The sequence below is a fragment of the Manis javanica genome, chromosome 10 (assembly GCF_040802235.1).
Source record: "Manis javanica isolate MJ-LG chromosome 10, MJ_LKY, whole genome shotgun sequence".
NCBI classification, from domain to species: Eukaryota; Metazoa; Chordata; class Mammalia; order Pholidota; family Manidae; genus Manis; species Manis javanica.
This window is the reverse complement of record NC_133165.1, coordinates 10,547,019-10,574,870: the sequence shown is the minus strand read 5'-3', so window position 1 is coordinate 10,574,870 and position 27,852 is coordinate 10,547,019. Positions and strand designations below refer to the sequence as shown.

General features: G+C 34.2%; 1 protein-coding gene across 6 annotated transcripts in view; it reads right to left on the bottom strand.

The window, feature by feature from the left end:
* Positions 1-27,852, bottom strand: part of MGAT4C (MGAT4 family member C) — a 777,100-nt gene that overhangs the window by 546,043 nt on the left and 203,205 nt on the right. For 4 of the 6 annotated variants that reach the window (XM_073214769.1, XM_073214768.1, XM_073214772.1 and 1 more), the window contains one exon: positions 23,771-23,802. The exons of the other annotated variants lie outside the window; for them this stretch is intronic. The gene's annotated coding sequence lies outside the window, so the exon portion shown is untranslated. The remainder of the gene's footprint in view (positions 1-23,770; positions 23,803-27,852) is intronic. 6 annotated transcript variants of the gene reach the window in all.

The following is a 27,852-nucleotide window of genomic DNA, read 5'->3' as shown; positions in this document are numbered from 1 at the left end:
AAGGGACATTATTCAAATGAAATGGCATTTTAATCATACTGTTTCTAGGTAACAATATGTTAATGGAGAGTTACATCTATATCCACAGAGACAGAAGTGAGAGGGATGCTTTGATTAAACTAGAATCTGAATGACTATAACTTTAGTTTAGCCTGATTCAACAATAAGAATAATGTTAAGACTTTAACTTATTTTGGTTAGAAAACTAATATTTCTTAAAACATTATCTATAACATCTAATATAATCCTTACCCAAAAACATCTTATTCAGAAAATATTATTTTGCCTTTTCACAACTGAGAAAATCGAGCATCATTGTTATTAGGGGGCTTTTTCAATAATGTACAACCAGCAAATGACAGACCTAAACTTACAAAGTATAAGAGAAGGTCTTCTCAAGAACCTTAATAAAATTTAAATAAAATAAATTGTCCATAGGAGATATGAACATTACAGGATTTTAAATAGAGGCCAAGCTGTGCTATTGTATTCTTTGGTGTCTTCTATCCATTTTGGTCATGGACAGATTAACTGGTTCAAAGTACAAAATCCATACAGTTCAGCTAATGACGTGCTAATCTAGTAGCTAATTAGTTAATTTAGCAGTAACCCAAAACTCTTCATTTCAAAGGTAAACTTCTCCGGTATATTTCTCACAGTTCTTGGCTTGGTAACTACAGAATCTAACACTTGTCTAACTTAAGATAATGTTTAAGCATCAGGAGTTTTCACATTGATGGCTGACAGTAGAAAAAACAAGTAGCAAAGAAACTCCAGAAGAAAACGCACTAGGTAATAACAGTTTGGCCAAACCACCCCAAGGGACTTCATGACTTCCACAGTAAACAGGACCTTCCATGACAATAACAGCAAAACAACACGACAATAACGAGTTCATTTTATTGAGTTCGAATGGTAGTCAAGTGCTAAGAGTGTTACGTTAGAAGTGTTCTGCTTGAATTGTCCATTTCATTTTTTAAAAGAAACTGTGAGAAAGTTATTATTCTTTCATTGAATAACTCCTCTATGTGCTTGGAGAACAAGTGTCACCCTGCTGGGGGCAGAACAACTTGCCCAGCTAAGTGTCAGGCCTCTGCTGTGCGGGAAGTGACCCTCTTGGTTCTTTTATATAAGACGGGTCTTACTTTCTGCCACAACACAAAATAGGAAGGCTGAGTACGATTAGAAAGGAGATTTTATACTACAGACAATAAACATACGTCTACTACAACTAACTTCCAAATAATTCTGTAATTTTTATTAATGAGCCCACAGAACAGAAAATAGAACCATTTCAGAAAACTTTATGTGCCCATCATCTCATCTATTCATAAATATTTGTACACTATATAAAAAAGAAAGAAAAACAAGAGACTAAGGTTATAAGGTACCTAATATTTGTACTGATCACTATTCCCTTCAGTTGTAACCACCAGCCTGAGACAGATTTTATTACCCAACTTTTTTGGTGAATAAACTTGATTGGCAAAATTGAACAATTTCCTTGTCCAAAGACACACTAACAGAACAGATTTTGAATCCAGGTCTTTAGGAAGGAGCACAGCACATGAAAGATTACTTCTAAGACTTAAATGCTTTTAGGAATAACAGAATAGACACACATGCGAGAAGTACATCACCGGAGTGAGAAGTGTTTCGTGTTTTGTGTTCCCTTATTCACAATGAGCAGCCACTTGTTCCAGTAACTTCTTGTGCTTTTGCTCCACCTTCTTAAATTATAAGCAGAATTAGGAATTTAAACCTTTCTTACAGAACATGTCCTCTAGATTCAAACATGAGAGAACTTAAGTGTGGTTCTGGGGTTTGTTGGGGGCTCAGATAGGAAATTGTTGCCTTTTACGAAACCGTCTCAATGTTTTTAAAACATTGTTCCTGCCAACACATGCTCCAAACCCTGATGCTTTGGCCTTCCACGATTCTGGAAACTCCCTAATATCTATATTTCTGTATCTACATCATCTACCTATACCTGTATTTATCTATCTGTTTAAAATAGCTAGAGTGGATTGTTTCATTTTACTAAGAATTGCCATACCTCAAAGGAAAGCAAGAAGGGAGGGTTCAAAAGAGAATTGGGAATATGTTGGGCCTCTGAAAAAGAAGGTATTTAGGATGGGTTTAGGAGGGTGAAAGGAATTCCAGATAAGGGAAATAGTATGAAAGACAGAAATGTAGGGTTTTTATGTCCTATCAGTGAGATGAGCCAATATATCTGAATAAAATTTGTGAGGATCAAGCTGGGGTATAATCTACGACTAAGGAATTAGCTAGAATTTCCTTTCAATATATGATGCTGTGATTAAAGTTCATTTAAAGGAATATTAGTATAGTAGGAAAAATGGAAATGGAAAAGAGGCAAGAATCATTGAATCCATCTCTGTGTTTATTATAATGATTGAAGCATGAGATAATGAACACATAGATGTAAAGGGATTAAAAAGAATGAAATGTGAGGGAAAACTCAAGTATTTTGTGTCTTATTAGATATTGGGGTAAATAGAGAAGTGTGATTTTACTGAAAGTCAGGGAATTTGAAAGAGAGAATTAATATGTGTAAAGTTGGTAAACTTTAATATGAGGACACTAAGTTGGGTTTTGGCATGTCTACATGGTTGTCTATGTGGAAATGTCCAGCAAATGAGAAAAGAACTTTCATCATTCTATGCTATTTCTAATAATATTAATTTTCCATGCAATATAATCTGTTTCAGGTACCAGCCCTTTTATTTCCCAAACCATGGAGCACCCTGGGATTTCCAAATGACAAGAAGGAAGAACAAAAATACTAGACCTTTTGTGCCCTCAAATCTCTAATTTGACAGAACTATCCTTTGGTTATTATATTTTATATATCCAGCATATGTTACACATTGGCAATAACAAATATGAGAATCAGATTATTAATTATGCACACACAGTTAATAACATATATGAGAATCAGATTAATTATGCAAACACAGATAGTTTGACATTTTTCATGTATTTATCATTCTGTGTAAGGGCCAGATAAATGATTTGGATGGCGCAGCACAAAATGAAAATGTGGGGCCCCTTGTGAAAACTTATTAAGAACTTCAGACAGCACCAGCAGGGCCATAAATCAAGAACACGGTTCTAAGTGTGAGGCCCTGTTGGACTTCATAGGTCACATGCCCATGAAGCCTGCCCTGTCCTGGGAACAGACACTAGTTTTAAATGAGTTTCTATTTTGATATATTGTCATATACTAGAGGTAGTTTCTCATATTACATAAGTACCTATTTATGAAATGAGGTCCTTTAGAGTCCAAATCTGTGGCAGTTCCCTCTTTCACCCACTCGAGAAAAGTTAGACTTAAGATTGTAGAAGAAGAAACATTTGAAGAATTAGAAAACTTAAAAACATATTATATATTGAAAAATACCCAATGTTTTAACATTTAAATGTTTGAAATACATAAATTTAAAACATATACTTCTTTAATTCAAGAAAAAATAAAATGATGGAATAAGAAAAAAAGTGTATTTCAAAATTAAGATTTTTACCAGTTTTTGATCCATGAAGAACGCAATTCCTAGCCATAAAAAATTAAAAATTAAAAATCTTTATAGTATGTACACGTCAAAAGCCAAACTATTTAAACCTGAGTGAATTCAATACTCTAGGTTGTATATTATCAGCACAGGATAAGTGAGTCATTTGGGGGATGCAAGAGTCACCTGGGTTGTATCCAACGTATTATGAGTTAAGAACCAGTTAAAGTTTTCTGTGTCATCTAATGTGACTGTGACTCATGACAAAATTATGACTTTAGAAAAACTGGATTTCTTTGAGCATTAATCATTAAAACTGGGCTTAGTACACTGTTTTTTTTTTCAGATTATCACCTTCTAGCTACAATATCAAACTTAATTTTGAAGGAAACAGCAGTGGAGTATGCAGCTTCTTGTATCCAATTATTAAGAAGGAAAGTTCCATCGAGTTTACACATAAAAGGTAGCTGCCAGCTGTGGACAATATTTTCCCTTTGATTCCCCTCCCTATGCTGGGTTTTCTTCAACCCAGCATCTATTGATCTACAGCCATTAAGTCAGAAACTGAAAAGGCACCCTCCCACCATGAGAGTAATAAAGAGCATTGATAAAATTGTTTTATGGAAATTAATTTTGTTAAGAAGGTTAGCAGTGCAACAGTTCAGTCCATCCATAATTGTCAATTCTTTATTCTGAAAATCTCTGTAGAGCAACTTTTCATTTAATTATTGTGAAATTGTTCCACTCAAATACTGTAAAACCAGAAAACACACACATACACACATAGTGGCATTCATGACGTTACAATCGGCAGTTCTGCTTCTATTAAAGATAACAGTGTTGACATTAACAAGTGTCTCCTTATGTGCAACAGATGGCTTAAATGATTTTTTTAATGACTAGATTTAATATAAAGGTAGCTATTGGACTGTACAACTCCCTCTGTGAGTATTGTGAATTTTGATGAATTGGTTCTTTTTTGTCCTCCCAAATGACAATATGTTCAAACACCTGTCAAACATTTCAACCAACAAGTGTTAAGTTGGTCCTACCTTTTGAGGATATACCATTTTATTCTGAAAAATTTAATTCATCTTGGGTTAAGACATAATAATTGCATTTGTTATGGCCAATGACTTACAAGGGGTAACACCTATTAAATCTATAATATTTATGGAATTGTAAAGGCTCGTATTTCCATCATAAAGGTGAATGTGTATACATACATATATGTGCACACACACATATATAAATTTGGGGTATATATATATATAGACACACACACAGACACATATGTGTGTGTGACTCTAAAGCTTTAGGATAGTTTTATCAACATATTGACTAAAGGTATGAAATGGATAATGTAAAGATAATTTGGAAAAGAAAAAGCTAATCCAAGCTAATATGCAAACATACACACATGTTATTTGTCTTTAACTTTGTTCACATATCAGGGACATTTTTCAGATTTATATGTATGAATCTAGTTAACTCCTTTTACATATGCAAAGGACTAAATATGTATGTAAAACACATAAACACACATTATCACCCACAAAATTTGTAATATAATTTATATTTTTCTACCATTTAATTTAATAACTAGGACAATTTTCCAAATAAACAGCTTTTTTTTAATGACTATGCATTATTACATGATATCAATGTACCTGAAGTAGTATTCTTTTCTCTTACATATGTTTAGATTCCTTTCTAGTTTCATATTACAAAATTTACCTAATAATCATCGATATGAAATAGATATTATTAAGGTATTTCACAATTTTTTATTGAGATTCATTGTTAAAATTATTTATCCAATTACACCAGGATTTTTTTAAAAGATGCAAACTTTTGGTCTCTTTGTTCAGGTTCTCACTTCAATGCTAATGTCTCTAGCGCTTCAGCATTAAGTATGATGTTTGGTTTTGATAGATCCTCCTTATAAGTTTAAGAAAATATATTTCTCCTACTATTTACTATGACGTTTTTATTTGAAAATGTATGCATTAGAGATTGAAGGAGAGGATGGTGGAGTAGGCGCACAAGGTGAAAACCTCCTCCCACATACACAGCAAGAAAGCAACTACGGCAAATAGTTGAAACGACTATTTGAAATGACCCTGAACATGACCGGAAGTCTTCCGAACAGACCATCTATACGTGGTGAAGAAGAGAAGACCACACTGACCTATGACAGAGACATGACTTCTCAGGACCCAAGCCCTTCCCCCATCCCAGCCCACAAGCAGGAGGGAGAGGAACAGAACAGGGAGGGGATAAGTGCGCAGGAAGCCTGCACACTCAGCCCTGGGATCTGCTCTGGGAATATAAGCCCACATTCCATTGGGCTGGGCAGCTGGCAGAGTCGGAGCAGTCTGGGGGACCAAGACTCCTGTTGCTTGTAAAGGATGGGTGCTCTTTGTCAGTCCCACTGAGACCCAACATAGAGGCAGCAGTGTGGAAGATTTACCAGCAACAGGAAGTATGCCAGAGGGGCATGGGCCACCGGGAGCTTCCTCCAAAGTAGAAGGGCAAAGAAACAACGTTTTCCCAGTCCTTCCTCAGCCCAACTAGTTGGCTGCCTGAAGGAACCAGCTCCAAAATGTTGTATCTTCCCTGCTGGCGCCTGAGCCCAACAGTGATATTCCCTGTATACTTGCCCCATTGATCTGCTCAGCCAGCAGTGGGTCTGACTTTGCTCACTGGCAGGTGGAGGGAAGACGACACTTTCCCAGCTTTCCTGGCTCCCTCAGCACAAGGGTCAGGTGCTTGCAGGAGCCAGCTCTGAAACTCTGCAGCTCCCTCACTGGGGGTTCAGCCCCCACAGTAGCCCTCCCCACTTTCCCAGCTCTCCCAGCCCTCCCTCAACTCAACAGGCCAGATGCTTCCATGAGCCAGCTCTAAACTCTCCACCTGCCCCATTAGCTTAAACCCAGCATCCCACAGTGTGTGCACCCCACCCAGCGCACTTGACCCAGCAGTGGTCTGCTATTGCTGACAAGCAGGTAGAGGGCACTCCTACCCACAGTGAATCCCAGCAGAAGTGCCTCATGTCACACAAAAGGTACACAAAGGTGAGCTGTGGGAATCAACCACTGAAGGCAGACAGGCAGAAAGGCAGGCCCACTCACAGCACAACTGCAACTGCAGCTCAGCCACAAAAAAGAACCAGGAACTGTGAGCAAAGAGTGGAACTTCAGGGCACCATAGGATGCCCACTTCATAAAGCCATTACTTTCAAGGCCAAGAGACATAGCTGATCTATCCAATAGAAATGAAGAAACACAGAAAGCCAGACACAATGAGGAGGCAAAGAACCATGTTCCAAACAAAAGAACAAGATAAAACACAGAAAAAGGGCTAAATGAAACAGAGTTTAGTAATCTTCTTGATAAAGAATTCAAAGTAACAATCATAAAGACACTCACTGAACTGGGAAAAAGAATTGATTATTTCAGCAAGAACTTCAACAAAGACATAGAAAATATGAAAAAGAGCCACTGAGAGCTAAAGAATACAGTAACTAAAATGAAAACTACAATACAGGAAAAATAATAGTAGACTGCTCCAGGTAGAGGAAAGAATCAGTGTGATGGAAGACACCAAACAGAAAAGTAACCAATCTGGGGAAGAGAGAAAAAGAATTTCTAAAAAATGAGAAGATGCTAAGAGAGCTATGTACCATCTCCAAACAAAACAATATTAGCCTAATAGGGATCACAGGAGGAGAAAAGAGAAACATAGGCGTAGAAAGCCTCTTTGAAGAAATAATAGCTGAAAACTTCCCACGTCTGGGGAAAGAATCAGACATCCAGGTCCTGGAAGCACAGAGAAACCCTGACAAGATAAACCCCAGGAAGACAACATAAATATATAATAATTAAAGTGGCAAAGATTAAAGATAAAGAGAGAATTTTAAAAGTAGGAAGAGAAAGGCAGTTAACTACAAAGGAAACTCCATGTCAGCACATTTTTCTGCAGAAACATTACAGGCCAGAAGGGAGTGGCATGAAATATTCAACATATTGAAAGGGAAGAAACCACAACCAAGAATTCTCTACCCAGCAGGGTTATCCTTCAGAATTTAAAGAGATATTAACATTTTCCCAGATAAATGTAGGTTAAAAGACTTCACCACCACTAAACGGTCCTTACAGGATATGCTAAAAGGACTTCTACAGATGGAAATTATCTTAAGTCTAAATATTTTTACTTGGTAAAAATAAACCTACCATATAGGTAGTAGGCCAATTACTAAGTAAGGAAGAAGTTAAAAAAAATGTAATGATATCAACTATATACAAAATCAGTCAAGGGATAGAAAAAAGATGTAGACTGTGACATCTTATACATAAAGTAAAGAAGAGGAAGAAGAAAATAGTACTTTTAGATTGTGTTTGAAATAGAGGGACCATCAACTGAATGCAGACTGTTATATACTTAGGAAACTATCTATAAACCTTATGATAACCACAAAGCTAAAGCCTATAATAAACAAAAAACAAAAAATAAAAAGTAGGAATCCGAGCATTACACGAAGTAAAGTCCTCAAATAACAAGAAAAAAAGTAGTAGATAGGAAGAACGGAACAGAGAAGAACTACAAAAACACAGAAAACAATTAATAAAGTGGCAATAATAAATACCTATCAATAACTACCTTCAATGTAAATGGACTGAATGCACCAATCAGAAGGTAGGGTGGCAGACAGATAAAGAAACAGTCTACAACAGACTCATTTCAGACCTAAAGACATACACAGACTGCAAGTGAAGGGATGGAAAAGATATTTCATGCAAATAAAAGAGAGAGAAAAGCAGAAGTAGTTGTACTATATAAGACAAAATAGACTTCAAAACAAAGAAACAAGAAATAGAGGACTTTCCATAATGATAAAGGAATCAGTCCAACAAGGTGATAAAACAATTTTAAATATCTATGCACCCAATATAAAATCATCTAAATACATAAAACAAATACTAACAGAACAAAAGGGAGAAATAGGCTGCAATACAATCATGTTGTAGGATTTTAACACCCCACTTACATCAATAGATAAATCATCCAGACAGAAAATCAATAAGAAAGAGAGGCACTGAACAACAAATTAGGCCAGATGGATTTAACAGATGTATATATATAGATCATTCCACACAAAAGCAGCAGGATGCACATTTTTCTTAAGAGCACATGGAATGTTCTCCAGAACAGATCACATATTAGAACACAGGAAATGCCTCAATAAATTTAAAAAGATTTAAATTGTATCAAGCATCTTTTTAGACCACAATAGTATGAAACTAGAAATCAATTACATGAAGAAAACCAAAAAAAAAAACAAACCTTGCAAACACATGAAGACTAAACAACATGCTTCTAAATAACCAATGGATCAATTTCCTCATTGATTAAAGAGGAAATCAAATGATACAGTGAAAAAAATGTAAACAGGAACACAACAGTCCCAAATATGTGGGATGCAGCAAAAGCAGTTCTAAGAGGGAAGTACATAGTAATATACAGACCTACCTCAAGAAATAAGAACAATCCCAAATAAACAACTAATGTCACAACTGAAAGAATTAGTAAAAGAACTAAGTCCAAAGTTAATAGGAGGAGGGACATAATAAAGATCAGAGCAGAAATAAATAAAATACAGAAGAAAACAATGGAAAAAAAATCAATGAAACCAACAGCTGATTCTTCAAGAATATCAATAAAATAGATAAACCCTTTGCCAGACTTATCAAGAAATAAAGAGCAAGGACACAAATAAATAAAATCAGAAATGAAAAAGGAGAAATTGCAACTGACACTAAAGAAATTCAAAAAAGTATAAGAGAATTCTATGAAAAATTACATGCCAAAGGATGAGACAACCTAGAAGAAATGGACAAATTCCTAGGATGTAACAATCTTCAAAGACTGACCTAGGAAGAAACAGAAAATCTGAACAGACCAGTTATCAGTAATGAAATTGAAATGGTAATCAAAACCTACCAATAAACAAAAGTCCAGAACAAGATGTTTTTCACAAATTCTACCAAACATTTAAAGAAGAGCTAATATCCATCCTTCTTAAAGTATTACAAAAAAATAGTAAAGGATGGAATACTTCAAACTCATTCTATGAAGCCCGCATCACTCTCATTCCAAAATCACAGAATGACAATACAAAAAAAGAAAATTATATACCAATATCCCTGATGAACATAATGCAAAAATCCTCAAAAAAAATTAGCAAACCAAATTAAAAAATACATCAAAGGGATCATCCATCACCACCAAATGGGATTTATTCCAGGGGTTTAAGGATGGTATAATATTCATAAATTGATCATGTGATATACCACATTAACAAGTGGAAAGATATAAACCATAATATCATCTCAAAAGATGCTGAAAAAGCATCTTTACAAATTCAACAACCATTCATTATAAAAAATCTCAGCAATATGGGTATAGAAGGCACATACCTCAACATAATAAAGGCCATATATGACAAACCCACAACTAACATTATATTCAGTGGTGAAAAACTGAAAACTTTTTCTTATAAGATCAAGAACAAGACAAGGATGTAATACTGGAGGTCCTAGCCACAGCAATCAGAAAAGATAAAGAGATAAAAGGCATCCAAATTGAAAAGGAAGAAATAAAACTGTCATTATTGGCAGATGACATAATACTATATACAGGAAACCCTAAAGATTCCACAAAAAACTATTAGAACTAATAATTGGATTCAGAAAAGTCACAAGATACAAAATCAATATACAGAAATCTGTTGCATTTCTATATACCCTAACAAAAAACTAGCAGAGAGAATTCAGGAAAACAGTTCAATTTAAAATTGTATCAAAAAGTATAAAATATTTAGGAATAAACCTAACTAAGGAGGTGAAAGACCTGTACTCTGAAAACTATAAGACACTGATGCAATAAATTGAAGAAGACACAAATAAATGGAAATCTATCTCATGCTCACTGATAGGAAGAATTAGTACTGTCAAAATAGCCATCCTGCCCAAAGCAATTTACAGAGTCAGTGCAATCCCTATCAAAACACAAATGGCATTTTTTAATGAAGTAGAACAAATAATCCTAAAATTGATATGAGAACCGCAAAAGATCCCAAGTAATCAAAGCAATCTTGAGGAAAAAAAAAACAAAGTTCCCTGGCTTCGCTTCAAGCTATCATACAAAAAGCTACAGTAATCAAAACAGTATGATACTGGCACAAGAACAGACCCCTAGATCAGTGGAACAGAACAGTGAACCCAGAAATAAGCCCATACATGTATGGTCAGTTAAAAGATGAAAAGGGATCCATGAATATACAATGGGAAAAGACAGTCTCTACAATAACTGGTGTTGGGAAAACTGGATAACTATATGCAAGAGAATGAAACTGGATTATTCCCAATACTGTAACACAAAAGTAGACTCCAAATGGATTAAAGACATAAATATAAGATATTAAACCATAAAACTCTTAGAAGAAAACACAGGCAAAAATCTCATGAACATAAACATGAGTCATTTTTTCTGGACACATCTCCCTGGGCAAGGGAAAGAAAAGCAATAATAAATAAGTGGGGCTACATCAAATTAAAAATCTTCTGTACAGCAAAGGACACCATCAAAAGAACAAAAAGGCATCCTACAGGATGGGAGACTATATTCACAAATGATTTTTCCAATAAGGTGTTGACATCCAATATATACAAGGGACAGTAGGACTCAATACCAAAACAAAAAACAAAATAAAACAACCAACCAAATTAAAAAATAGGCAGACAACCTGAATAGACATTTTTTCCAAAGAAGACATACAGATGGCCAGAAGACACATGAAAAGATGTTCAACATCACTAATCATCACAGAAATGCAAATCAAAACCACCAGTCAGAATGGCCACTATGTAAAAGACCAGAAATAACAAATATTGGCAAGGATGTGGAGAAATGGGAATCCTCCTACACTGTTGGTAGAAATGTCAATTGGTGCAGCCACTGTGGCAAGCAGAACAGAAGTTCCTCAAAACAGTAAAAATAGAAATAATATACAACCCAGTAACTCAATTTCTAGGAATTTACCTGAGGAAAACAAAATCTCTGATTCAAAGAGAGATATGGATCCATATGTTTATTGCTGCACTACTTATAATAGCCAAAATATGAAAGTAACCTAAGTGTCCATCAGTAGATGAATGAATAAAGAGCTGGTACATATACACAATAGAATATTATTCAGCTATAAAAAAGAAAGAAATCCTGCTATTTGCAACAACTTGAATAGACTGTGAAAGTATTATGCTAAGTGAAATAACCCTGGTGGAGAAAGACAACGTATGATTTCACTTACATGTGGAATATAAAAACAAAACAAAACAAAATGAACAAAATAGCAGTAGACTCACAGACCCTGAGAAGTGACTGGTGGTTGCCATGGGGGAGGTTTAGGATGGGTGGATGAAATAGGCGAAAGAGATAAATAGGCACAAAATCTCAATCATAATATAAATTTGTCAGGTGGATGAAAATACATCATAGAGAACATAGTCAATAGTTCTGTAACATCTATGTTGACAGACTAGTTGTAGAGAGGACTTAATGTATAAAACTATCAAATCACTATGTTGTATATTTGAAACCAATGTAATATTCTATATCAGCTATACCAATAACAAATATTAAAAAAATAAATATTTGTTCACCAAAAAAAGAAAAAAATGTGTGTTGAATTTAATAAATATGTTTTGGTATCTACAGAGGCAGTAATTTTAATTCTTTAATCAGTCAATGTACTGAGATAAACTTTTCTTTTAAATGTTGAAATATATCTAAGCCCCTGATATAAATGTACTTAAAAATTGTACATTGTTTTTATAATTTTTTTCTACATGTTGTTAGTCTAAGAGTGCATAGAAAAGGCACAATGAAACATTGTCATAAAGAATGTCAAAAAGAATTTCATGGAAAAATGTTTAACATAAACAATTTACTAGGATGATAATATCAACTGAATTGATCAGAGGCATATAAAATAACAGGAAACTGAAGCTTGGGAAATATACATACATAGATACAGGAAGAACAGAAAAGTTCTAGTCAGAGAGAACACCAGGAAAAATGTTATATGGTCCTCATTCCGTCAGGCAATCATTCAGTTCGTCGGTCACCTGTTTGTTTATTCATTTTATCATTTGTTCATTCATCCACTAAGCCACTGAGGCTTACTTTGTCAAAAGTACTGTGATCTACTGTAATCTGTGACCGATCGAGAGAATAAAATACAAGGAAAACAAGTCAATGAAAAGCAACGATCTTTTTGGCATACAAAGTAACTTAAAACACTGGTAGAAGCGAGTTGAGGAAGATACACACAGTAAGTAGGTTGCACTGTATCATATGAGTCACTGTGAGCAGTGGAGAAATTTCAAATATGGAGCTACAGAACTGAATTTCTATTAGAAAAATAAACCTGGTAGACATCCACTGAATGGAGCAACAGTTTCTATTCCAGGCATGGAAAAAAACAGGTAACAAAGTGAAAACAGAGAAAATACATAATCAGCTTGCTCCTTTCACTGTTTCCCCCCCCCCCCCATTGCATAGGTTACTATTTCATTCCTGTTTGTCTTCATTTTTCTGCTTCTATGAGGGGGTTGGACCTTGGGGACAGTGTCCCATTGTTCTCAGTGTTAATATTTGCAGTGCCTAATTCTGCATCCGACACATGTTAAGTCCTCATTAAATATGCAGAAAAGAGGGGGAGTGGGAGGAAATAATGGAAAAAGGGAGGGAAGGAGGAGGAAGAAAAGCAGGAAGGAGAAAGAACGGCATTATTTGAGAATCTATTAAAATAACACAGATATGACATGAATTAGAATAAGATAGCTGCAAACAAAAGTGAACAAAAAATGATCATTATGAAGATTCTTTTATGTCATATTGCAAATTTAAGGAATGACTGTGAAGTTGTAAGAATTCCATCATAAGTTGTATGAAAATTTATCTCATTTGAATGAAATCTTGTAAATCATAATTTCTACAAAGCCCCTCTATTTTATGCAAATATAATAATATTAATAACAATAAAGTTTTAATTGATTTGGAGATGTTCAACCACACACAAACCTTATACAGAATTGACTTTGTTCCTTTTGGGGATATATGTGCACCTGAAGGCATTGAAGAAGTAAATGAAAATCACAGAACCACAAAACCACAGATTTCGGTTTCATTCTCAAATCTGCCCCATTTCAAAACAGGCTCTCAGGTATTATTATTGTGTTCACTTATTTTCCTAATCAGTACTTATTGTACACATATCCATGTCTTTACATTGGTGTTGAGATGTTATTCTGGCTTATGAATGCTTAATATTTACTCGTAATGACACCTAAATTTCCAAAGAGAGCATGCTGGTCTTTTATAAAAACATGTTTTCAAATTAAGTGGTTTAAATGTGCTTCTCAATAAAGAAACAGTGAACAAAACTAGGTATTGTGTTACTTCTTTCTTTCAATGTATATACCTAAAGTTAATTGATTCATTTATAATCTGAAACCTATTGTTTTTGGTAGATGACAACAGAATGTGTTAGTATACTGTATTTCAGTTGTTGTCATGATGGAAAAAAATATATACTGGTTTTCTGAAATAAAGGAAGTAAACTGACTCCTAATTGCCAATGACATTTTTAAACCATCATCAACCTACTAGAACGAGGTATGTATAGACACTAAATAGGACAATATGTGCCAAATGAAATTAGATAAACATGAAAATTAAGAAGCTATTTTGATAAACATGCAATCTAATTTTGCTTTTGTAAAGTAACTTATTGCCTCTGCTTCATAAGTTGGCTCTACCTAATATTACCTTTTTGATTCCTCTTGTTGGTGTACATTAATCTTTGAAAGCAAATGTGACAAAATATAAATTATCTCATCTCATTTAACATCTTGCCTTTGCAAAAAAACACAGTAACATTGAAATGAAAAGCAGTTACAGAAGGGTGAATGCACTGGCATGTCAAATCTATCCAGCTTTACAATTCCTTTACTTCCTGAAAAATGAAGGTAGAAAACCCATCTACAAGTTATGAATAGTTTACAAATCAATGTATATGTCATTGCACTATGTTAAGTTTGTAAAAAAGAGAAAAAATGGATTTAATCTATTTGAAATGCTCTGTGCAACGGATGTCCTATTCCTCTGATAAGGGGTAACTGTCATCTAATGACAGATATATGCCTTGTAATAGTGACATTACCAATTACCAAGAAAAAGATAATGTCTTGTACAGTAGAAAGTGAAGCCCAGAATATGATGATGCACTAGCTTACCTAGACTTCTAGTAGATACAACATTATGTTAGTATTGAGAATGTGGAGGAATTCCTTATCTAATAAATACACAGTTAATGCTTCTCACCTCCCAGCAGTATATACTACATTCCGAGCCGTTTGCAATGTTCTGGTGAGAGATTATTCAGTGTCCTATAGTGATGATGGATTCGCACTAATCCTCCCATGGTTATTTCACTGCTCATGACAGCCATCATTTGAAACAGAATTGTTAGGAAACTACGACATCATCACTGGCTCCAGAATAGAAACAAAAGCAACTTATTCACTCTATTCTTCTATTCTATTCTTTTTGCGAACAAAAGCAACTTATTCGCTAACCACCCTCCTCAGGACTACATTTTTAAAAAGAAAACTAGTAATGGTAATTATCACAGCAACCCTTGTTCAGAAAGAAAGGTTTGAAATAAATCTAACAGATTATGACAAACTACACAGAGCCCATTCTTAAGTGACTTATGTAAGAACATGGATTCAATAAAAATCAGAAATGAGGAATATAATGTCAATAGTTTAAAATATTCATTCTGTAGGAGGAAACAAAGATTTTTATTAAAATCTAATGTCCCTTCACTACAAACCCTAACTAACCTTTTGTCCTTTTCTTATGACTGAAAGTTCTCATAGTGTGTCCTTTCTGAATTGCAAGTTACTCTGCAATTATCATCAAAATTTGAAGAGGTGGATTATGCTGTCAGAAATGCACAGCATATCCCATGAGTCTCAGTTAGTAATTGCTTCTGGATAAGTATTTTTAAAAGCCCCAAATGCAAAATTATGGGGTTTTCTAAGGGATAAAACTTACCTCTTAGAAAGCTGTTAGTTTATAAAAGGTTGTATTTTAATTGAAGCAATATAAAATAACATGAAAAATCAACTGAATCATGACATCAGAGGCATAAAAATACCAGAAACAAGTAACACCATTAGTCAGGTGCTCAGTAGCCCCATAACTTCATAGAACTCTAATTCTACATATTTACAAAAGTATGGACAGCATAGACATTTTGATGATTTTGCAAACAGAACGTCTAATTCTAGAATATACTTGTTCCAGTAGTATGTCTTCTTCATGGTTTATTATTAGGAGACTTAATATAAATTTTTGCCTACTTGAATTATAGTTTTATAATTTTTTCTTTCCTAGGATCTTTTTTTCCCCTCTTATCATTCTTTCCTAAAATTTATCTAAACCAGTGCTACTCAACCAGGAGTGATTTGGCCCCCAGAGGCTATTTGGAAATGTCCAGAGACATTTTTTTTTGGTAGTCACAACTATGGAATGTCATCACAATGGTGGCGTCTATGTAGGAACAGAATGGTTTCTCTACATAGTGGCCTCACTGGGGTTTTTTATATGGTGGCTGATGGATGGTCTTCCAGAGAAGCTAATCCCAAGAAAGACTGACAGAATCTACATGAATTTTTATCTGAAGTGGCACAGTGCATATATTTTATATATGCATATACATATATATTATATTTGCATATATGCACATGCAAAACACTGCATACATTTTACAAGGCAGTTCCAATGTCCTGTCTAGGTTCAAGGAGAATGTACATAGGGGCCCTGCCTCTTGAATTGATGGTATCAAAGAACTTGGAGACACAGTCCACCTTCTTGCCACAAAGCATTTACATTCTTTCCACATTGAACACACACTCCATCTCAAGACCCCCAGATATGTCATATATTTGTAGGATCAGACTCAGGTCCAAGTTTAAACAGCTGGGGGTCTAAATCAAGTCCACATACATATGAGGCTCTTTGGGTGTAAACAGCTCCTTCAGTCCTGTTTCTCTTAGTCTGAGACCTCTGGGCTGAAAATAGAAGTTGTCTTCCCACCCTACAACCAACATATAATGGTGGCTCAGGTGAAGGATGGCTGCTGCATATATTCCCATTCCAGATAAAAATGGGATGAAGAGTCACTGATTCATAGTATTTCTGAAATCCACCTGGGCACATATTGCCAGTTTCTAGAACATGGCTTAGTCTTACTGCCTGGGAATGCTTTTCCAGAGCTCTCGGGTCTGCCTTCCAGGGCTTGACTGTGCTTTCAGAGCCATCCTTCCCTTTACATAAGAAATCATTCATGTTTGCAGCTAACTGCTCTCTCAGCCCGTTTCCTGTCCAGGGACATTCTGAGCTTATGTGACCTTTTAATTGCATACTGTCTGTTCTTTCGGTCCCATCTGCTAAAATATCTTTAAAGCTATGCTGGTTTTTCATGAATTGATTTGTAATTCTTTCTATCAGAGAAAATACATAATCACACATATCTTTTGGGAAAGTTCTTTTTTATCTTGGGCTCCTTTTAAGGCTATTACTGGGAAAATACTTAAAATTCTTATAGACCCTATTGCTTACTGAAGACTATCTGCAACGCCCCATTTTAACATGCTTTGAAGGCTTTTTGTCTCTTTGATAGGGCCTATCAAAACACGACCTGAGCTCTTTATTCTTAACAAAGGCTCATCTTGAATTTGATCTTTGGCTGGAATCCATATCTTAATTTGAAAATGAGAAACTGGGTGTGTGTGTGTCCCAAGCAAATCCCAACTGCTTTGTATTTCCTCTAAATCTGACCTAAAAATTAGATGTTTCCTTTTCCAACTTTCTTGTTTTATCTACCTACATGGTGTTCCTCAGGATACCTAGATTTCTAGGTTGCTGAAGCATTTCAAAACAAGCGCCCCAAGAGAGATCTATAAAAACTACATAGCCTTTTAAAATCAAGCTCAGACAAATAATGCGACATCACTTCTTCTGTAATTACTTCACTGAGGAAGTCACAAAGGCCACCTAAGTCCACAGGGAGTGGACATACACTTGGTCTGATGGGAGGAATATCAAAGAATTTGTGACATTTTAAGCTACCAAAGTGTTTTGTATGTTATCTTTCCTTTGAAGTACTAATCCAATTAGACCTAATTAATACCAACATTTATAGCTTCCGGCTATGATTTAGTTATTCCCCATCATGATGTAGCTTCCAACTCTGCTGTCTCTTTGAAAGTCTGACTCAGTCATTGTTACAACAAAAATGAATGACTTACATATGCCAGGAACAATAGGGAGAACAAAAGGGATGAAAGACATGGTTCATGACCTTAACGCACTCATTAGTTTAAGAAAATTCTAAAAGATGAAACAGGATTTTGAAATATAAATTAAAATAACAGCATGTTAAAATAAAATCTTCACCTAGTCACGGATATAAAATAGACAGATCGTTTATAGAAATTCAAGTTGATAACTAAAGTGAAACCCCCAAATCACATCAAAGCCACAGATGGTTGAGAAGTGGAAAATAAAGATAGACTATTTAAAGATTTCTTTGGGGAGAGCTGAACAGTAAAGTGTACACCCTGTCCTCCTCCGTAATTCCTCTTACACCCACACTTCAAAAGTGGAGGATAAAACTAATCCCAAATTAGTGAGAGGAACTTTAACAGACCAATCATGACATGATACATGTCGCTGAAAGAGGTGTGACGCTGTGAAGTGGTTCTTCACTCTATTTCAGAAAGGCAAAGCGGAAAGAGCAGAAGGCTGCAGGTGCAAAATCATACCACCTGCCCTGTTGGTGGGTCAAAAGTGCAAGAACGTGATGCCTGGTGTGTGAATCTAGCAAGAAGAGCCCCAGCCTGAGGTCATTTTAAAAGGCAACTTGTCCAAAAGGATATCCATCCCCCAAGGCTGCTGGCATACACCACCTCCACATCTGAAGGTCAGTTAGGAAAAACAGTGAGAGAGGCCCTGCCCCTCTGGAAGAAGGGGGCCAGCCACAAAGTAGCCACAGAAACACTCCCCAAGAAAAAGAAACTTCAACATGAGCAATGCTTTGGCCCAGAAGGAATGACATTATAACATTTTAACATTCTTATCTACTTTCCTCTCCTCTCTCTTCTACTTTGATCACGGACACTGAAGAATCCTTGGTGAAAATATTAGAGTGCAAATAGTGGATTGCAAAATAGAGAAGAATGATGTCTACTGTGCCATGTACAAGCTCACTAAGGAGGTAGGGGAAATATTTAACTTTAAATTAGGTTCAGCCTTTGATTGTTACATTGAGTTAGTCACTTAAATATTACCAAATGGGGATTGTGTTTTTGTCTTAAAATGAACATAAGGCATTTGATAACATAAGTTTGACTTAAAAAAACAAAGGAATGGGGCCTACCAGAGGGTCCAAACTATATGCTCAGTTGTCCAGGTCCATCCTACTGGTATTATGCAACATACCATGCTTCAGTGCATCTCCTATCATATATTTTAAAAAGCAGATGCAAAGATGTTATAGCATTTAGTGTGGGTAGAATCATCACCCTAGATATTAATTTCATGTGATTCAATGAAAGAAAGAACTATGGATAATATTTATTTCCATAGTGTTTCTAAATCACCCCTTATGTAAAGAGCATACATCTTAGTTTAAGCAAATATCAACATAAATAACAAGCAAAGTAAATAGAAGAATCTTATGGGTGGGTGAGCATTTTAATACTTTGTAGTCATCATTTAGTAGTAGTTTTCTTCTCCTCTCGGTGAACTCAGGAACTAGAGCAATAAGGCTGGTAGCAGAAGGGAGGGCACTGTTCATTATGCACACCAGGAAACAAGCAGGGTGTAAAATAAAAAAAGGGGACAGTCAAAACCTCTGCAGGTCATATAAAACTATGCATGCAGCTTCTCCAAAGACCCTAAAAGACACTGAAAAACAAAGCCAGTGTTCTCAGAACTGTTAAATATCTGAAGTTGAGGCCCATTTTTAGATGCCAACAAAATATTGAAAACATCATTTTTCTATAGGGTCTTAGAAATAAACTTAAATTTAAACACAACTCCTAAAAAATTAAGCACAAATGCAGACACATAAAAACACACTTGCATTGTAAAAATATGTATCTAAATGACTCATTTTCTGCTACTTTAACAGATTTTGTGGAAAGTCTAGATCTTGGTCACACAACAAGCATTTGCATTCAGCCAACATACTAATGTCAAGGCCACCTCAAAGAACGACCTGGAAGTCTCAAAATATTTTATATCCCTAAGTCTGTATTTGCAAGTGGATTTATCAAGAATCAATCTGAAAATAAGATGCATTTTTTCAAAAGTGTATATACTGGCTGATGTTGCTGAAAAGATTCTAGGTCTCAAACCATGACATAGAAACTGTTTCTATCATATCTTAGCTTTGATTTACTCTGTTCCCTCAGAATAACAAATAGGAACAATAGCAATGACCTAACTTGGATTTTTCACATAAACTAATCTGTCAGGACTAGTATGGCAGACTCTAATTTTACAGACCTATGTCCCCATGTCATATGTCCATCCCTCACGTTGGTGTTGGGGGTTATGAAAGGATGGGAGCTGATTCCTCACTAATTAATGTATACGGAATGAATTGGATTATTTTAGTGGGAGAGATACAGTGTTCCTATGAAAAACATATGTACACTGTGTTCCTGTCTGCTAACCCCAGGGCTTCTCCTGCTAATTATTTCTGTTTCTTAAGAAGCACATGGAGACATATCTGCTGCATTGAAGTTGAATTCATGTTTTAAGTCTATACAACAATTTCATACACTGATAGCCGCATCACACAATGTTTATTCAGTAATCTATGTAACAATTGGCTAAATTGGCTCTTACTACTCTTTGAATTTTGGGAATATAAAACAACAAGTATAGCCAGGTTCATCACTGCTCTTTAGAAAATCATAATTAATTCCTATTCAAAATACTTATATAATCATTCTTAATTTTCTGGAAATTTAATAAAAATGCAACAATTGCAATCAAGTTCATTGGTCAGTATGCAAGAACCATGTAATTACATCTCATCTCTGAAAAGAGTTCTGAAATTGCATGTTTGCTAATTGTGTGTGTGTATGTCTTAGCTTGTTTAAGTAACAAAAGAGGAAAGCAAAAAAGAATCAAGGCACTTTGAGGCTTTAAGGAAGTGAGGCTTCTGTGTAAGCATATGCTCATTTTTCCCTTATCTGGGCATGTATTTGTTCTCCATAACACACATACATTGTAAATTTGACTTCGGTAAGATGTTAACAAACCCAAACCTGAATAAAAATACATCTTTATAGATTTTTACCATATATATGATTTTTAAAAATCTGAAATATTTCCGTTATGACTTCAAATGAACACTTTATCATTGTGATTCAATATAGTCAATGGCAAATGAACATCTTAACAATCAGTCATTCTTTTAAAATCGACTTCACAATGTGTAAAGTATATGATGTAACAATCTTTATGATCTTTTCGGCATTGTGGCCCCTAATCAAATTGTAAAGCTTTATATGTAGTTACATTTTGATACAATTAGACTTGTCTAATAATTTTCTGAAATTAATCTTTGTTCATTAATAATTTGTTACAAAAACCAAATAATCCAGTGTTTTAAATTTGTTCTGTCACTCCAGACTTATCTTTTGGGACCTCTACTTTCTCTGGTTTAATATCTTATAAGGAGTGTTTAAGCTGGAATTTTATTCATATTGATAATGATATATATATATGGTACATATGTATCTAATAGATACATATGTACCATATATAAAATTATATATAACCATATAATATAAATTAATCATATAGCTAATAATTTTATATATAGTTATTTTATACACACACATATATAAAACTATTAATCAATAATGGCCCAAACTTCCCCACCATATGTGAAGTAACAACAGTCACAGATTAATTCATTTATTTGAGTTCAGAAAGAAAACAAGAAGATGTATTAATTTGGAAAAATGTGCTTTTGGTGAAATGTCAATTTAATAATATTGACATAAATAATTTCTTAAATTACTGAAAGTTTAAAAGTCAATGCTAGTTGACTTTAAAAGGATCTCTGATAGTCACTGATAAAGACTAGTGACATAAGTCAAATTTTCTGGATCTTGTGACATTATCTAATATTTTACATTATTATATACTGTAAAAGAAGAGACTGAAATTAAGGGGTCTACTTCTTAAAAATCTAGATTATACCAGATTTTTTCCACCCCACTTTTCAATGAACAAGAAGCTATATGAAAATTAATCATTACTTAATTGTTTCACCGTTAGTTATTCACCAGTTATCTGACTCTTAAACAAGTTGGGTGGAAGTGGCGATGGTTTTGAGTTAGACTGGATCAAATAAAAGACTCCGTAAGAAACTGAATAGACACAGTACTAAAATCATCATTCCTTTCTTATCTATGTATCTCCATGCAATTGCCAAACCTGTGTTTAAAATACTTCAGACAAATATTCTGACAATCTAATAAGATGGTGAAGAATTCTGGCATCTCAAGCAAGCTGCTTTCCAAGGTTAAAACCTTATGTTGCAATTTGGTTGCATTTTTCCTACATGTTTAGGAGTTAATCCCTTTTTTTACTTCTATGAAGAAAGATGATAGGGAGCATCTGAAGAGTTGAGGAAACAATCACTTTTCAAAGTTTCACCAAAAAATATCAGTGTTTAAAGATTATGGATCCTTTTCTAATCAAAACCAGAAATATGCACCTCAAGATGTTCATCTCAAAATTTCAAATAATCATGACAAAAACATCATTCACCACCTGATAAGAAATGGTGAAAAACATCTGAAATTTGAGTTGGATTCTCTCCTGATATATCTCTAGCTTCCTCTTAAGATTTTTAAGTAAATGTATCAAATTAGATCATGAGGAAGTAACATGAACCTAAACTCTAGTTTCTATAGCAAAATCTTCCCTAACTTAAGACATAAAACTATATATACAGGATGTCAATACCCAGGTATTAGAGTGTAAAGAGATCTAAAAATATAATTAGCCATCTGAATAAAATTTCTGTGTAAATTTATAGTTGACAATATGATAAGTCCTATAGTATTTTATGTGCCTTAATTGCATCTGGATTCACTTACCAAGAAATGTGTCTGTTCACATTTAACTAAAACACTTGATTTCTTTTACTATACAAAAGGAACTATAGTATTCGAATTGTTTCTCTCTTTCTTGCTATTCCAGGAACACAACCTGTGTAGAGTTTAGCTGTGGCAGATCACCAATCTGGGTGTTTGTGTAACTGTATATATACTGTTCATATATGTATATATATAGTAAGTATATAAGAAATAAGAAAATGAAAATTGCCTCTTATTCTGTCTCATGGGACTAGTAGTTATTGTTAATATGTGGATCTACATGCTTCTGGTCTTTTCACATTTTATTACAAAAAATAAATCAAAACAGTGTGTACACCCACTCCCTCCCAATAGTTTTGTTCTGTTTTGTTCTGTATGTATCAAATTATACACACATTTGATATGTATAATATATAACATATCTAATTTGATAGTAATTAAGTAAAATGTAAAAGATGCATAGAGAGGCAAATAGCACCTTGAATGATGGCATTAGCTAATTATTATTTCAAATTAATTTGAAAATGTATGTATAGTTTAAAAGGTGTAAAATTCTAAATATTATAGCAAAAATGCTCCTGAATCAAAACAGTTGAATATTCAGAAGACACTACACAGGTCTTAAAAGTACCTTTTTCATTTGAAGTAAAATGTTATAGCCTGCCTGTACAACTATAATGTAAGGTACATATATTTTTTAACCCACTCTGAATTTAAAATATCGAAAGGTCCCACTGCAGTCACATGTCCAAATTAATTTTTCATTTTCACTTCTCGTGAACAATTGAACCCTATTGTTTAACCTTGAATAGTGTTAAACCCAAGTTCTTCCACTTTAGTGGACAAAGTGCCAAAGACAAAATCTCATCGTATAAAAGTTGATTCAGTTTCAAAACAGTGTATCGTACTTACCCATCCAAGAGGCTGTAACAGCAGCTGAAAAGCTGTCAAGAAGAAAAATGCCAGAAGGATTAATAAATCACAGCTATAACATGATGATGAGAATTCTAAAGAGCTACGTAAAGACTGGGCTGTGAGCGCTGGAGGGCTTGGCTTCTTTCAGCCTTAGTCGTTGCATTGTGGACATTTATCTTCCGTTCTGCACTGGTAAGTAGCTGGCAAGTTTGGTATAGATAAACACTATTTAAAGAAATTATGACTGACTTGGTTCCAGAAAATGTCCTCTGATACTACCATTTGCTATCAGAAATCTTAAATATTGCTGGAGATGATTGAAGAGGCAAAGGAAAGCCAGAGGTGAAAGATAGATGATAATAGTAAGAAAAATTGAGAGGATAATGAGGAATTTAAAAAATGCACGCTTAATGATACAAGAATTTTAAAACATGGTATGAAACTTAAATGCCCGTGTGGTTCATAAGAGTGATTGAACACATTAGACACAAAGGAGAGAAGTATATAAAACAAGGACTAAATGAATACTATATTTTACTTTGTCATTGTTCTAATGTTTCTTATAAATAAAACTAATCTTCCTAATATATTTAGGGTTATATATAAAAGGAGATATATTCTTATTCTACTGTCATTACCTGTGACCCTATATTAAAAAATGATATAACCACCAGGAAAAAAAGAAAAACAAAAAAATAAAAAATATGGAAAAGAAAACAAGCAAACAAAATCTTAATTTCCAATCCCCATGCAATCAACTGAAGCTTTTGAGAATGTGTAGCAAGCAACAATTTAGCTGTGATGTGTTACATTTGATTTGGTGATTTAATGATGCTCATGTATTTCAGGTAGTTTATGGATAAATAAGTTTCACTGAAAAAAATTTAATATTTATTTATATATAAATAAAATATATATTTTATAAAAATCTTATTTCCAAAGAAAAAGCATATGAGGAATGGAATGTTTTTATAAATGCCATTATTGAGGGAGTTTTTAATTTTAGTCCACTAATATGATTCTACCTTACATTGCCTAAATAGGTAATATTTATTAACACATATTTTACATACAATCAAGAAGAAAATAAGGGTCACCTATAATTTTACCTCCTGAAATTAGTCATTGTTCATATGTGGATCTACTTGCTTCTAGTTTTTTCTCCATGTTTTATCACAAAAAAAAATAAAAGCAAAACAAATCCTCTTGCCAAAAATAACATATAAGGATATGAGGAATGAATATTCACTATAATCCCATTGAAGAAATGAACACTACTGAGTGTGCTGCATATCACGCCAGATCTTTTTCTATGTTTAATCCAACATGTTGTAACATTGTTATCTAATGTACAAATGTATCTACGCATATGGTTATAACTATAAAAACACTGTTTTCTAACTTTTTTGTCAACACTGTCTTAGATATCTTTTGATATCCATTCAAACACATCCATTTAATCATTATATACTTGCAATAAAAGAACAACAATTAAGTTACATATGGATTTTTTGGCCATAGAATAATCCTGCAGTTAAGAAGAACTGTCGATTATTAAGTTTGTTTTTATACCTTAAACCCGGGTTAAACTGGTTTTGCAGGAAAACAAGGGAAAAGACCTTAAGGAGAATTTATGTCAGGTGCTAATTGCAATGATAGATGTTATCATTAAGAAAATAAAACTAAGTAAGGAAGCCAAGGACTTACTCAGCAGAAGGCAGGTCTAACAGGTTTAATTCTAAATGGAACAGCTGAAAAGTATTAGGAGATGAATTCTAAAGTGGAATTTTAAGTTGATGCTAAGAACTGCAAGAAGTTATCTGCCTAAATCAAGAGTCAGAGCAATTGAAACATGGGAGCCATCCAATATTGTTGAATTTTCATTTCAACTAATTAATTCTTCCAACTTTATTACTGAGATAACCAAAATCTCTATTAAAATAAGCATGTGTTAGAAGATCTGTATCGGAAAAATATAAGCTGAATCTTGTAATAAAAGCCCTGAAAATGTTATACATCACTTGCATCTGTCTCACATCCATGAAATCGTTCCCCAAAATGTCAGTAATCTGTATCCGTTTTTCCTTGGGTGTTGCCATTTTTTTCTTTGTAATTTAAAATATTCACTCTATATACTTTAGTAGCTGTTGTGCTATTGTTTCCAAATGGCCCCTTTAAGAATTACATGCTTTTGCTGTTCAACTAAAATTTGTAAAAATAAATTACCTCTCAATTTTGAGATTAATCATGATATAGTTTCTTCTTTAAACCTTAGGTGATTGAAAAATAAATCACATGTGTTGTAAATATCCTTTGAGCCACAAGCATTGCAAATTGACATTACAGTGTGGATTTTTCATCTTGACAGCTTATTGTAGGAGCCAAGTCACCCCAGGTTTCCTTGAAAGAAGTACAGGATAAATCAGGTCAAACATAAAGAGTGAAACAAAGGCTTTGCTTATTGCTGAAAAGGAATTAACTTGTGAATCAGATTCCATATGAGATTTATTCCAATTGTTACTGGATAGGTTGAGCATTTCAACCATAAAAATTGGCAGTAATTTTGCTCTCTTCAAAAGGCCAGAATAAAGGGATTTTACTTAATGAAACAATTGCACCTCACTGGGTTCTAACAGTAGGAAAACAAATGAACACAAGAAAATCATATATTGTCTTTTCAGGGCAGATGAAACATGTTTTTCAATGTATTTCAATTAATAATGAATGCTTCTGCCAATAAAAATCTCAGTCGATCATCTATACTTGTTTTGGCAATGAAGTAAGAGAAAAGGAATCAGCCTAAACATATCCTAAAATGCTTAGTCTGAGGAATAGAATCACCATGCAAGTATGTGACATGCTGTCATAACAAAGGTACCAAGTAATTTTCTTCTCCTATTAATCTAGAGAAAGAATCAAGGAACTCTTGCTGTTGTAGAATATGTATATTCCAGCAGGTAAACTTCATAAAACATTATTTTGCTTTTGGAGTGTGAATTAGGCACTGCATGTGCTGTGTTCGGAAAACGTCTTAGAGGCAGTGGGCTAAACAGCGTATCAAAGTAAATATAGCAAAATGAGGCAGATGTTACATTAAGGATTATGATCTTCGCCTCCTTTTTTTAAAAATACTTTCATTACATCAGATAGTACTTAATAAACTCCTGTTATGTAATAGGCACTACGCTTATTCTTCAGACAAAGTCATTTTATTTAGTCCTTCACAGCAATCCTACAATGCAGTTTTTAGCCATTTCACTCAAGAAATGAGAAAACTAAAGCACAGGGGTTTAGTAATTTCATTTACTAGCCAGTGATGGTCAGAGTCAGAAGTGAATTGAGATCATCTGACTCCAGTGCCTGTTCTTTTGATTACGGGGTAAATGGTTATAATAACCCATTTGCATAGAACTTCTAGAGTTCTTAGAAATGTTTTACGCCTGTGATCTCATTTCCCCTTATAAACACTATATTCACTCTGTGGATGTTTGCTGTTCTGTATAATAGAAACACTAAAAATATGTCTGGTTTTGAGTAGTAATTTTAGAAGTGATTACATCCAGAGTTTGTGATAAGATCACTTAAGGCTCCTGCTGCAACTATGTCAGTCAGGCTTTTCTTCCTGTCTTGCAGGTTCCCGAACCCCCACACCCAGGAACAAACCCAAATAAACTTCTCACATGCAAATGTATATACCAGAATCTGTTTCCAGAGACTCTGATGGAAAACAACAGTTTCATTATCAACCCACTGTTTTGAGCCTTTTGCCAAATCTTGGTTTAATATTCTCTTACTGTTTTCTTTTTTATAAGTATTTCATTTATTTATGTGATCTATGAAATATATTTTACATATTCAGTTTTGATGTTCTTTCATTTTGAGACTCTAGCTTGTTGGTGCCTTGTTTCCTTGGGTGTTTTTGATTCTTTTATTATAAATCTATTTCTTAAAATTTTACTTGTGGGAATTATTTGTGGCTTGGACCTAAGACTGAGAACATTAACAACTGTTTTTGCCAGATGACTGTACTGAGCTAAGACCACTTTAAATTGTACTGTATTTTAAATTTAAACAAATAC